A 14,506-nucleotide genomic window follows, 5' to 3' on the forward strand; every position below is an offset into this window, starting at 1 on the left:
GACCTACCCAACTGCACAGTCCTACTGCTAACTGTAAAAACAAGCAGTAAGAATAAAGCAATCCCATCTGAACATCTCCCCAGTGGCTGTTGCTGGTGTTTACTTTGTGTTTCTTTTAGATTGTGAGACCTTTTGAGATAGACCCATATGCTCATAGTTTTTATTGTATAAACTAAGTAAACCATTTTGAGAACTATTTTGTTTAAAGTGATATATAAATATTTTCCTTCTTCATCATCATTATCATTATCATCAAAAAGAGGAACCAGAGATAAGAAAATTCCTTGTACTTTATGATAGGGTTGTGCACAGGCCGGTGCTCCAGTTTGGTTCCAGTCCAAACCGGTTTTTGGCCTTTCCCTGGTGCAGTGGGCATTTTGGAGGCTGCTGCACCTGCACAATGGGGCTCTGTGTGGCCGGGGTTATGCCAGGCCATGGAGAGGCCCATTGAGCAGGCACAGTGGCCTCCCAAATGGCCACCATGCTGGGCGGAAGGCTGAAAAATGGCTGAAGAACAGCCAAATGGCTGATTTTTAACTAAGGGAGGCCAGTGGGTGGGAGGGGGGACCTCCCCCCCCCCGCTTTGGACAACTCCCCCAGAGGGGGTAAGCTTGAAGTAATTTTTTTTAAAAAGCTCACACACACACACACACACTGGCCGGGGGTGGGGTGGAGGTTGGTCCTGGGTCAGACCAAACAGGGGTGGTTCGGTTCAACCCCTAACAGTCAAACTGAATTGGTTTGATGCTGAACACTTTCTACGTCAAACCTGTTTGCACATCCTTACTTTATGACAAACATTTCAGAGGGAAAACATATTTATATACTTAATTCTCTAAAGCACACCTGTGGCTAATCCCATGCATGGCACTTCTCACGAGAGTTTGCGAGCAGCTGCCAGATCGCAACGGATATGTCACCACTGGCCGCAGGGGAAAGGCCATGAGAGAAAGCACCACCGCCAAGCAGCAAGGGAAAGTGCTGCTGCCGGGCCAGCAGGTGGTGAGAGAAAGTGCCTGCCAGGCTGGACGGCGGTGAGGGAAAGCACCACTGCTGGGCAGTGAGGGAAAGTGCCACCACCGGGCCGGCAAGGGAAAGTGCCCACTGGGCTGGCTGGCAGCAAGGGAAAGCATCCACCATGCCGGCTGGTGGCAAAGAAAAGCGCCCAGCTGGCTGGCCGGGGAGGGAAGAAAAGTGCCGGGCGCCAGCCAGGCCTGAGGGGGGGAGGGAAGGGAAAGCAGACTGGAAAGGGGAAAACAGACTGCGCTGAAGGGAGGGAGGAGAGACAGGGAGGACTACAGGTGCAGACTAGTTGATATTAGTTTTATAAATGATCTTAAAATATATTTTTCACAATATAGTGTATTTTGTTTATCTATAGTATGCTTGCTGTAATAACTGTAGTGGCTGGAACAGGAAATAGTGGACAGCATACAGACTAAATTACTCCTGAGTAATCCTACTGAAATTACGTGATGCTGATAAATAGTAACTCTTGAGTAACTCAGTCTGGATGCTGCTCACTGATTTGCAGATAAACATTGATGTGAAAGTAACCTTGGGCAACAAATATGCTTGGTGCTGCTCAAAAGCAAACCGGCATGAACATGCAAGACCAGAAACGTGATAGTAAATGTAATGCATTCTTGTTTTCTTGCTTGTTAAAGCACATTGAAGGAAATTTTCATTCTGTTCCCCATTTACACACCAGCATAGGGGAAAATCACAACACAACAAAACAGAGTCAAAATACTCTGTCTAAGAAGAAGAAATTCCATTGCACCTTGGGGTTTAAAACACATTTTGTTTTCATGAGTTAAGATGACTTTTGCATTCCTCATTAGTTTTAGAATGAAGCAGAGCCACAGGTCAGGAACTGGGTCAGCCTAATGAGGGAATAAAACTTCTTGTTCGCCACAAGACCTGATGCATTTTCTTTGTTGCAGTGGTGTTGTATTTTATGCCTTATTTATGCTGAGTGCTTTTCCCCTGCAGACTTGCACTTATAATGGAAAGTTGGGGTTTCTTTTTCTTTTTGTTGTTGCATTTGCTCAACTTGCTTACTGTTGTCTAATTTTCAAGGAGGGGCCCATGTGAACAAGTTTTCAGTGGCTTTTCTGTTCCCTGTAGGTATCTTATTTAGAAAACAATCATGTTAAAAACATAGAATAATCCTGTTTTGTGGCAATTGACCAAGAATCAATCAGCACGCTCATCACAATACTGTTTTTCAAGATGTCAAGGCAAAATCTAACTGTGAACTCAACCACATAATCAAGAGCTTTGCTTTGTCACAGGCTGGTTCACCTAGAAGGTAGAAACCATCAATTAGGTCTACAAAATCCTTGTTAAGCATATCCCTTGATGCAGCTTTTCAACATTTCATCCCTAGAAACATTTAAGAACATAAACTATTTTCAGTTTCCAAAAGAATGTACTACTTTTCATTTATTATTATTATTATTATTATTATTATTATTATTATTATTATTATTATTTCTTGTTTACACAGTCAGACAGGTGTTATTGACTGGTTTTTTTATCCAGACATCAAGTCCAACCCAAGGAACTGTGATGGCTGAATTTTATTGTCAGTTTTTATAGATATTGTCGCAGAATATAGGCTGTTCCCAGTAAGGTTGCTTTTTGTTATTGGCTGATGGTGATTTCTGTGGCCCCTATGGTGTTGAGGTGCTCTTCAAGGTCTTTTGGAATTGTACCCAGGGCGCCAATTACCACTGGGATTATTTGGGTCTTTTTCTGCCACAGCCTTTCAATTTCAATTTGTAGATCGTTGTATTTGGTGATTTTTTATATTTTTTTCTTCTATTCCACTATCCCCTGGTATTGCTATGTCGATTATTTTGACTTGTTTTTCTTTCTTCTTGACTACAGTGATATCTGGTGTATTGTGTGGCAGATGTTTGTCTGTTTGTAGTCGGAAGTCCCATAATATTTTTGCATCTTCATTTTCTACCACTTTTTCAATTTTATGGTCCCACCAATTCTTGGCTACAGATAGCTTGTATTTTTTGCAGATGTTCCAGTGTATCATCCCTGCTACCTTGCCATGCCTTTGTTTGTAGTCAGTCTGTGCAATCTTTTTATAACAGCTGATTAGGTGGTCCACTGTTTCATCTGCTTCTTTACAAAGGCGGCACTTGCTATTTGTTGTTGACTTTTCTACTTTTGCTCTTATTAACCTGGGTTAGAGCGTGTGAGCATGCCCTCAACCCCAGGGCCAGGGTCATCTGTACACTGGGCTGCATGCAGCCCGAGCATACACAGAGTTGGGCACATAGAGGGGATTCCCTCCATGCACTGCACCCATTGCATGATGCATTGTGGGATACCTGGAGACTGGGACTCTTTTTCCTGGCCTCCAGGATGCCACATGGCTTGCAGCAGCACCCATGATGTTGGCACATGAGCCGTGCAGCTCAGTTCCACTGGTGATCATTGGGGGGAAAGTAGGTCCAACTCTGCCTTCTCCCTGCCACTGCCATGGTCATGTGTATAACCTCAGTGACTAACATCCTGATGTATCCAACACTGCTGCAATGGGAGAAGCTGAGTAAAGAGCTGCTTACCTTCTATTTAGCAGGGGGAGAGCAACTGTCCCTATTCAACCCCAGCACAGCATCCCTACAGTGGTTATTGCTGATATCTACTTTATGTTCTTTTTAGATTGTGAGTACATTTGGGACAAGGACCCCCCTTATTTATTACTTATTTTTCTATGTAGACTGCTTCAAGAAGTACTTGAGAAAAGTGGTATAAAAATATTCTTAGTAGTTGTAGTAGCAGCAGCAGCATTAGCATTAGCAGCAGCAGCACTGCTGTAGCACCAGTGTATCTGAAGACTGTGTGTGGGGCGGGGTGTGTGGGTGTGTGTGGGTGCAGGATTTCAGCAACCTTTCCTTAACCCGGAAATCCTCTGTGTCAGCTTAAAATATGTCTCTGTGGCTGTGCAGCCCTCAGGGACATAATTTGTCCCCACAGCTGAACGGGCCAGTGGTGATGAGTTAGTTGAACTTTCCAGAAGCACTGGTGCTTCTCCCACTGCACAGTGCTTCATTTGTCAGGATGTTAGCCATGGTAATTTGTCAGCAGCAGGATTTTCACCATACCTTTGCACTAGCATCAGAGATTAGATGAATTGCGTAAGCTAAACTGGCCTTGGATAAGATGTGTACATTGTACAAACTATGCCTATGGCCTCTCCTCTAAAAATGCTATTCTTCTACCTCCTTGGGGAACCTGCCCAAACTTGCTGTAAGGAGTACATGACAATGAAAAATGCATTGATGTAGAATCAATCTTTAAAACTAATTTAAAGGGTAAAAGGATTTCTAAGTGGATAAATGTATTTATATTTCCCAGTATCACCAAGATCCATTAAAATCCGAGAAAGTTTATTTTCATTTTGCTACCATTCATTTATTTTTCAGAGAGCTATACTTTCTTTTCTTTTTGTTATGGTAAAGCAATCCCTTGAACACTCCTATGCCTGAAGTCAGTCTATTAATAAATAGCTTATATGAATGAGAAAATGACTGCCCATACAATCACTTTATTTACTTAAGTTGCATATCTACTCTCAATTTATCTTCTTAGTCTCATATACAAAACCTATTTCATCATGTACTTGATTGTGATTTCAGCAGTATCTTAAGAATGAAGTTTCAAAAGTGAGTGGGGGGAAAAACAACAGGTTAATATTGTTTGGCACTATATCAGTGTCAGACTCTGTGAAAGAAGAGAAAGAGAAAATCAATACATAAAATATTAAATTAAATATATTTAATAATAGCTCAGTAATGCTGAGATATGCGACACTTGAGATGAAATAGCTTCTCTATGAATCTTTACGGGGCAGAGTAAACAGTTTATGAAGCGTCCAAAATGAAGAGGAAATTCCCGACACTGTGGAAGCTGTCTGTTTAGAAACCTCAAAGTTATCACAGGATAAAGGAATACAATCCAACAAAAAAAGATTTAAAGGCAAGAAGATATAACATGGCCACAAACCTTCACTGTCAAAAAGGAAATATAGAAACCACCTGGAAAGCATTTTTCTTCTTTAAAATGCATTTTTAAAAGGCATTTTTCTTCCTAAATCCCCTATGGATTTAGTCCTAGTATACCAAGATAAGAAGAAAAAATGGCACTCCAAACATATGTTAGCTGGCAGTATTAAATTATTTCTAGTGTTATAGTTGCTTGTGCTTTTCAGAATGAGAAGCTTTACTCAAAGAAAGAATGTCCTTTTTTTTTAACCTAGGGCCTTCTGGACATATGAAGCTGCCTCAGAACACATGAACATATGAAGCTAGCCCATTTAACTGACTGAGAGTAGTCTTCCAGGGTTTCAGTTGGAGGCCTTTCCCAGCCTTATCTGGAGTTTTCAGAAACTGGACCTGGGGTCTTGTGCTGCACCACAAAGCTATGGACCCTCCCCAACATGTCCTCATGACCACTTCAATACACAGTAGCAACTGGAAAAATATGCAAGTGTTTGTTTTCAGCATGTGGGGAGACAGTATCTGCAACCAATACTGCCCTTTAAAAGTGGTTGTTGGCAATTTCCAATAAATGAGTGGTCATTTGTCAAAAGCTGCTCCCAGCACATGGTGGCAGGTTTGCAACATGCTGGGATTGGCTGAAAGTCACTGTGGCCTATTGGAAGTACAAATGTTCACTTGGACATCATGCTCACTGAGTGATTGGGTAGTAATTTCTAGGTCTCAGCCTAACCTATTTCACAGGATTGTTGTGAGGATAAAATGGACAAGGGGAGAACTACAGGTTGCTTACCTGTAACAGGAGTTCTTCTGGTGGTCATCTGTCCAGTCACACAGATGGGCTTCACGCCTGCGTGAAGAAAACCTCCTTAACACTCACAAGCTAACCTTTTTCTGGCTCTCTGATAGGTGGATAGGCTCCTCTCCTTACATCTTGGTCACATGCTCCACACCCTCCTCCTCAGTTCTGGAGTCCAACAAGAAGAGGCTCTGAGGAGGGGCAGGCTGGGCAGGTGTGTGACTGGACAGATGACAACCAGAAGAACTCTAGTTACAGGTAAGCAACCTGTAGTTCTTCTAAGTGGTCTGTCCATCAGACAGATGGGCGCATCACAAGCTCCAGGACCCCGGAGGTGGGAAGCAGAGCACAGAGACCAGGAAAAGACCAAAAGACCTATGCTTTGGAAGAGCAAGAAGACAGGTGGACAAAACTGTGAACGAAGTAGGTTTATTTAACGTACACAACCAGTCAAAGATAGAGACTGGAGAGGCGTACACTACTTTTAATTTCTGGAGGATCCTTGGAAGAAGAGGGACTGGAGGGAACAGATAGAGCCCGACCAGGTCGTTACAAAGGAGTCTTCCCTGGAGTCTGTTCCCATTCCTGCCTTGGAATAGTAAATAGGGCATTGATGATTGATTTTGCTTGCAAAAAGGCCTACTCGTGGAGATCCCTACTGTTGGAAAACATCTTGTGGGACTCCCGGGTCCAATCTCCATACGTGGGACAAAGATCGTGTCCGGCTTAGATTGTCCGCTAGGGTATTGTCAGGTTCTTTGATGTGTACTGCAAACAGATGCACCCGATGAACTGTCACCCTGTGCCAAATCTTTAGAGAGAGGAGGGTGTGGGATCCAGTTTCCCCCCTGATGGTTTATATATGCCTTTGCCATAGTGTTGTCTGGCATATTCTCGGTGGTGTCTATCATCAGCTACACCTGTGAAGAGGCCCTCATAAATGGGGTGGATTGTTCAAGGTTTTGTAGAACAGTCCAATATGTACAGGCATTGTGGACCTGAGCTGGAATACACAACACTCTGGAATTGTGGGCCGTGAGTGGTTGAAAAGCATCTAGGAACCATCGTTGTAGTGGTTGCATGTGCAATCTGGCCATGGGCAGAACAGCGGCTGTGGAGGCCATGAGGCCCAACATGTGCTGGACATTTCGAGCCATATGAGTTGCCCTTCCACATTTCGAGCCATATGAATGGCCCTTCCACATTTCGAGCTAGATCTTGTATTCGCCTGTCCCGATCTACTGAAAGGCTCACTGTAGCCTTCATTGAATTGAAAATGACTCCTACGAATTTTATGTGGCATGTTGGTGTCAATTGTGATTTTTTTGTATTTTACGTAAGTATTCAGGAGATGTAGATCCAAAATGGGTCTTAAGCCACCATCCCTTTTTGGAATGGTGAAGTAATGGGAGAAGAGTCCGTTCCCCAGGTGGGAGGGAATACTCTCTATCGCTCCCTTTAGGAGAGGGTTCCGATTTCCTCCTGGAGGGTGGCAGTCACACGGGTGATTCTCTTGCCTGAATCTGGCAGCCGTTCTGTGAATTCTATAGCATAGCATAGGCAAACAATGGTGAAGGCCCAGGCATCCAATGCAATACTCTCCCAGAGATTCAGGTAGGGCTTTAAATGCATTCCTATCCAAGGGTCGTCATGATCACTTTTGAAATGTAGTGGACTTGAGCTTCGGCTGGATGGGTTTGTTAGTAGGGAACTGGCACTTCCTGTACTGCATGTTGAATTGGTAGTATTGGGGTTGACTAAATGGTTGGTCATATGTCTGAAGAGTGGACGAGCGGGAATAGAAAGGTCATTGTGAACGAAAAGGCCTGTTAAATCTGGAACTCGACGAAGATGAGGAGAAGCTCATGGATTTCGTGGTTTCCCTCATCTTTTGCACCCTTTCCATTGTTTCATCGGTCTGCCCTCTGAACAAGGCCAGACCATCAAACGGAAGATCCTCAATCCGGTCTGAGCCTCTGGGCTCAAACCTGAAGACCGAAGACATGCATGTCTGCGTAGTGAAACTGCACCCTTTAAGGACCTAGCTGCAGAGTCCATGGAGTGTCTGGAAGTGTGTAAGAGTTGTTTGCTCAGCTTGCATCCTTACTTCTGTAAGGCAAGAATATCCCCCCTTTGTTGGAAGGGGAGAGAGTCCAGGTGAGTAGACAGCTTCTCCCATAGCAGGTGGTTGTACCCTGACATAAATGCTTGATAACTGGCAATCCTGAGCTGCATGGTAGAACTAGAATACGCGCTTGCCCATGAAATCTAGCCTGAGACCTTCTCTGTCTACCAGGGTGGACAGTGCCTTGTTCCTAGACTTCACCTGTGCTGCCTCAATCACTATAGAGTTCAGAACAGGGTGCTTTAGTAGAAACATTCAGTCCTCCATTTTGACTCTATACAGGTTCTCTACCTTTCTGGAAGTAGAGGTACTGAAATAGAGGTATGGAAAAGCCACTGAGGATCACTTTTTCCCAAAAGCTTTGAGCAATGTCCAGTAATGCCTGATTCATCAGGAGTGCCACGATCTTTTGTGGTGAACACTCTGGTGGGATTGGGATTAGCATTAAGGGCCCAAAAGGCTAAGCTTAGGCCTGTATCTGGGATCACTGTTTTGCAAGAAACTAGAGTGTGAACTTGGTTCTGCTGAGCCAAAGTAACTGAATGGAATTGTTATTCTACAGGTGAAAATCGGAAAATTAGAATATCGTGCAAAAGTCCATTAATTTCAGTAATGCAAATTAAAAGGTGAAACTGATATATGAGACAGACGCATTACATGCAAAGCGATATAAGTCAAGCCTTAATTTGTTATAATTGTGATGATCGTGGTGTACAGCTCATCAAAACCCCAAATCCACAATCTCAGAAAATTAGAATATTACATGGAACCAAGAAGACAAGGATTGAAGAAAAGAACAATATTGGACTTCTCAAAAGTATACAGTGTACTGTGCTTGATTGGCCAGCAAACCCGCCTGACCTGACCCCATAGAGAATCTATGGGGCATTGCCAAGAGAAGGATGAGAGACATGAGACCAAACAATGCAGAATTGCTGAAGGCCGCTAATGAAGCATCCTGGTCTTCCATAATACTTCATCAGTGCCACAGGCTGATAGCATCCATGCCACGCCGCATTGAGGCAGTAATTGCTGCAAAAGGGGCCCAAACCAAGTACTGAATACATATGCATGCTTATACTTTTCAGAGGTCCGATATTGTTCTATTCTTCAATCCTTGTCTTCTTGGTTCCATGTAATATTCTAATTTTCTGAGATTGTGGATTTGGGGTTTTCATGAGCTATACGCCATGATCATCACAATTATAACAAATTAAGGCTTGACTTATCTCGCTTTGCATGTAATGCGTCTGTCTCATATATCAATTTCACCTTTTAATTTGCATTACTGAAATTAATGGACTTTTGCATGATATTCTAATTTTCCGAGTTTCACCTGTAATACATTTAAAACATCGTACATTGTCCTTTATTTGCCTTTTTGGTAGAAATCAAGCCTGATCTTCATGAATTAACTCTACCAAGACCCCCTCCATCCTTTTAGCAATTATAGAAGCAAATAATTTATAATCATTATTAAGTAAGGAGATTGGTCTATAATTTTTAACCATTGTTTGATCTTGGCCAGGTTTTGGTATTAATGTAATAGTCGCCTGCCTCCATGAATCAGGGAACCAACCCTTCATCATAATTTCATTCATTGTCCATTGTAATGGTTGAGACAATACTTCACTAAAAGCTTTATAGTATATAATAGAGAGCCCATCTGGCCCTGGCAATTCCCCCCCCCCCTTTGCTCGCTTAATTGCATCCTCAAATTCTTCACTGGAAATTGGAAGATACAATATTTCCTGTTGTTAAGGGTTTAATTTTGGTAAATTCCTTAATTGTAAGAATTGTTCTACTGTATTTATATCAACCTTTCTTTTTTGATAAAACTCTATAATATTTATAAAATTCTCTTTTAATTACTGACTATTGATTAATAATACCACTGGATGTATTCAAACTCGTTATATAATTCTTTTGCTGTGCAACTCTTAATTTCCAGGCCAGATATTTACCCGGTTTATTTGCCTGTTCAAAAGAGTTCTGTTTTAGAAATTTTAAATTTCTTCCCATCTCTTCCACTGTCAACATGGAATATTTCTGTTTTAGCAATAGCAATAGCAATAGCACCTACATTTATATACCGCTCTATAGCTGGAAGCTCTCTAAGTGGTTTACAATGATTTAGCATATTGCCCCCCAACATTCTGGGTACTCATTTTACCGACCTCGGAAGGATGGAAGGCTGAGTCAACCTTGAGCCCTTGGTCAGGATCGAACTTGCAACCTCCTGGTTACAGGGCGGCAGTTTTACCACTGCGCCACCAGGGGCTCTTTTTTTAAAAAAATACCTTTAATTGTTGTATTAAAGTTTATTCACCTTCCCCCCCCCCCCAATTAGTTCCCCTTCCAATAGGGGTGTGCATTTTGTTTTGGATACAAAATGTTTTGTGCACAAAACAGGCCATTTCAGCTGTTTTGTAGCCAAAACAAAACACCCAATGCTCAAAACAGAAAATTTTGAAGCCAAAACATCCCTCTTTCGGATACAAAACGTTTTGTTGTTTCGGCTGTTTTGGAACTCCATTTTCCAATCGCGAAAATTCTTTCTCCTTCAGTCTCCATTTTGAGTTTTGACATTTGAATTTCTTGCCCTTCCAGCCTGCAGATTGGCCAGCTAAAGCATGGGCTGATCTGCTGGCAATTGGCTCCTTATTCCTTTTAAGCAAATTTAAGGGTAAAATTTACCCTCATTGGCCAGTGGGGTAGTGTGAACACTGCTCGGGGCAGTGTGAATTTCATTGTTGTTGTTTCACACTGTTGTGTGTCAATTGCATTTCTGAGGGAGGTGGTGGATGTCCATGACCTTTGGAAATCTGCATGTTTTTTTGCAAAGCTATGCTGTTGTTGTTGATGTGTGATGTTGATATTATTTGGGGCGAATTTGGGACAGAAAGGGGCCTTTGGGGGCAGAAGAGTGGGTCAGGTTGTAGTGCCCCAATGGGTGCCTGCTGCCACCCATATCCCAAAGGAATTGGGAAAAGGGCTGGTTTTTAAAGAATTTCTGAAATTGACATGTCTTTGGGGCAGATTTGGTGCAGAAAGGGGGCCTGAGGGGTGAAAGAGTGGCAGTGCCCGAAGGGGTGCCTGCTACAACCCAGATTCCAAAGGAATAGGGCAAAGGACTGATTTCTTAGGAATTGTTGAAGTTTACATGTCTTTAAGGTTTTCCCCATCGGGAATAATGGAGGTTTCAGCAGACCCATAACTCAACCTGGGGAGCACTGGGGTGGCCGGGAGTGAGTGGTGGTGTAGTGCACATAGGGTGCCAACTACCTCCATGGGTTGCTAACCCATGGGGTGCTGGGTTCTGTTGTTTCTGAGGTTTTCTGAGTGTAGATTCTCTGGCAGCATATGAGATTTTCAACGACAAACCATGAATCCACTCTCATATGCTACCAGAGAATCTACACTCAAAACATCTTAGAAACAACAGAACTCAGTACCCTATGTTGGCACCCTATGTGCTCTACATCACCACTAGCTCTGGGCCACCCTGGTGCCTCACAAGTGCAGTTATGTGGCTGCTGAAACCTCCATCATTCCCAATAGGGAAGAACTTTAAAGATGCATAAATTCCATTAAATCTTTAAAAAATCAGCCCTCTGCCCAATTCTGTTGAAATAATTCTGGCAGCTTCCTTGCCCCCACTAGGAACTACCACCCACCCTACTCTGTTCTAGGCCACACACACACCCCATGACGCTATAGTTTTGCTGAAACCTCCATTATTCCTGATGGGAAAATCTTAAACTTCAAAAATTCACCAAAAGTCAGCCCTATGCCCAATTCCTCTGAAAGTTTCCACCCATTGGGCACTACCACCCCCACCCACTAGTTTTGCCCCGGGGCCATTTTTTAAAATCCAAAATGTTTTAGATTCAGATTTTGCAATTTTGAACAAAGAACAAAATTGAGGTGTTTCGGATTGGCTGATTACGAACAAAAAACAAAATGGGGGTGTTTCGGATTTGGGCCAAAAGCAAAACAGAAAAACAAACAAAACGCACAACCCTACTTTCCAAGTCCTGATTTGAATCTGGATTAGGTCCTTGCTCTCTTATTTCTTTTCCCCCCAATATGCATTTTGTTGAATAAATAAACCACCTATCACCGTCTTACTTGCATCCCATACTATCTTCATTTGTAGATTGTCCTTTAGGTTTAACTCAAAATATTCTTTAAGTTTTTGTAAACCTAATTTCACAATTTTAGAGTGATTCAAAAGGGACTCATTTAATTTCCATTGATAGTTTTTCTTTATTCCATTTTTCCACTTTAATTCTATAGGATTATGGTCAGAAAATATCCTTGGCAATATATCAATATCTTTGATTGTTATCAACACATCTGCATTAGCCCAGATCATATCTATTCTCATGTGCATTTTGTGTCTATCTGAAAAGAAAGTATACTCCTTAGCATCTGTATTTTTGATTCTCCATATATTATGTAAACCAAAATGCTCAACCATATTTAAAAAGGCTTTTGGTAATTTCCCATCATTTTTTCTCAAGTCTATTGGATCTCTATCAGCCTGCATTGAGACAACTCCATTAAAGTCTCCCATTAATATAATCTGTTGCCTATCTGTCTCAGTTGCTTTTCCAATTTTCTATAGAAGTCTGCTTTTGCCTCATTAGGGGCATATATGCTCACTACTGCATATTTTAAGTCTCCAACCTTTATTTCTACTATCAAAACTCTTCCATAATCATCTTTATATATCAGTTTTGGCTCTAAAAAGTCTTTTATATAAAAGACTACTCCCCTTTTTTTCTTAATATCTAATGTTTCAAATTGCTGGCCAAGTGCTTTGTTTTGTAGGTATTTTCTATCTCTCCTTATATGCACTTCCTGTAAGCAAATCAAGTGTAGTTTTCTTTTCTTTAAATCATGGAAAAAAAATTGGCATTTTGTTTTTATATTTAAACCATTTACATTTAAGGAAAAGAATTTTATTTCCATACTGACTGTTTATTTGTTTTGCTAATCCCTCCCTTATTTATTGCCTTCTGTCTTTTGGAGATCCCCTGAGACCTGAAGATTGTTCCTGTACCTGCAAAGAAATTGTTTTATTTTAGAGTCTTCGGTTAATCTATATTTCTTATTTTTATAGGTAAAGGCAACCCCTTGAGGGAACTCCCATCTAAAGGAGATTTTATTTTGTTTTAAAGTATCAGTCAAGTCCCTGTAGTCTTTTCATTTCCTAAGAAGTCTCCTTGGGGTTTCTTTCATCACCATAATTGTTTGTCAATTAATTTCCCATTTATTTTGAAAATGGGCTTGTATAATACGGACTCAGGTAGATTTTGAATTAAGTTGAATTATGCAATCCCTAGGCACTTTGTGCGTGGCTGCAAAAGTGGCATTTCCTCTAAAGGCATCTTCAATAAGTCCTTCCATATTAAGTAGATCTATCTGCAAAAGTTTGGCTAATTCATTTGCTAAATTTTGAGTTGTGCTTTCTGGAATTCCCCTTATTCTAAGCATTTCCCCCCCTCTGCAGCAGTTGCAACATTGCAAGCTGATCAGCTAACTCTTCATTTTCCTCTTTCAGCTCTGTTATCTCATGATCTGCAGCATCTACTTTTTTGGAAATTTGTCCTCCACTATCCTTTTATTTATTTCTTCCAGGTGGTTACATTTATTTGAGTTGTCTATAATCCCTTGTTCCATCACTTGTACCTCCTTATTCAACTGCAACATATCTTGCTTTAAGACCTGTGAATCTGCTCTTATCTGTTGTATGTTCTCTTTAAGAGTTTGCATATCATGGACTATAGATTGTACCACTTCGTTATTTGTGTCTAATTTACTATTAATGGTTTGAAGTAACTCCCAAATTTCACCAGTGGACCTATCCATTTGGGGAATCGTTCCCACTGATTGTTTCCTGGCCATGTAAATTTGTGGTCCAGTTGGAGTATTCTTATTCTTAGACATTCTAATATACTAACCATAACCTACAGTAACATATTGGATTTTTACAACAAAATTAACTCTTTAAACAATATGCACCTCCTATGACTACAAAAGGAAAAATGTAATTTCCACTTTAATTCCACTTCACCCTTTGACTCTTTTAACTCTTCTTTGCTCAAGGTGTATCCATTTTTTCACTCTATAAATATAGTTACAGGCTCCCTTCGATCCAAATTTGCATTTGTAGACTCACGTTGAAAGTCAACTATGCCCCCAAAGAAGGTGGGAAATATACTTCACACTCTTCAAAACACCCAGAAGTTCACTGTATTCACCTCAGTGATCCCCAGCATCAAATCTTTGCACTTAGGGCATATTGTGAGCTAACAATATAGTAACTTAGGCTACTTTGAGTAACTTTAGCAAGATTTGGATTACTTTAGATTACTTTAGCAGATTTAATAACCACTTGAAAACACAAAGGCAGGGGTGGGCGTTAGTCATACCTTTCTTCGAAACTACTACAAAGTTTTAGCTCCTCTTCTCCTGAAGATGTGCTTATAAAGTTTAAGTCTCTCTCCATGTGGGACTGTGATATTCCAACCATACCTTGACATCCAAAGG

Source organism: Hemicordylus capensis, chromosome 2 (assembly GCF_027244095.1).
Source record: "Hemicordylus capensis ecotype Gifberg chromosome 2, rHemCap1.1.pri, whole genome shotgun sequence".
NCBI lineage: Eukaryota > Metazoa > Chordata > Lepidosauria > Squamata > Cordylidae > Hemicordylus > Hemicordylus capensis.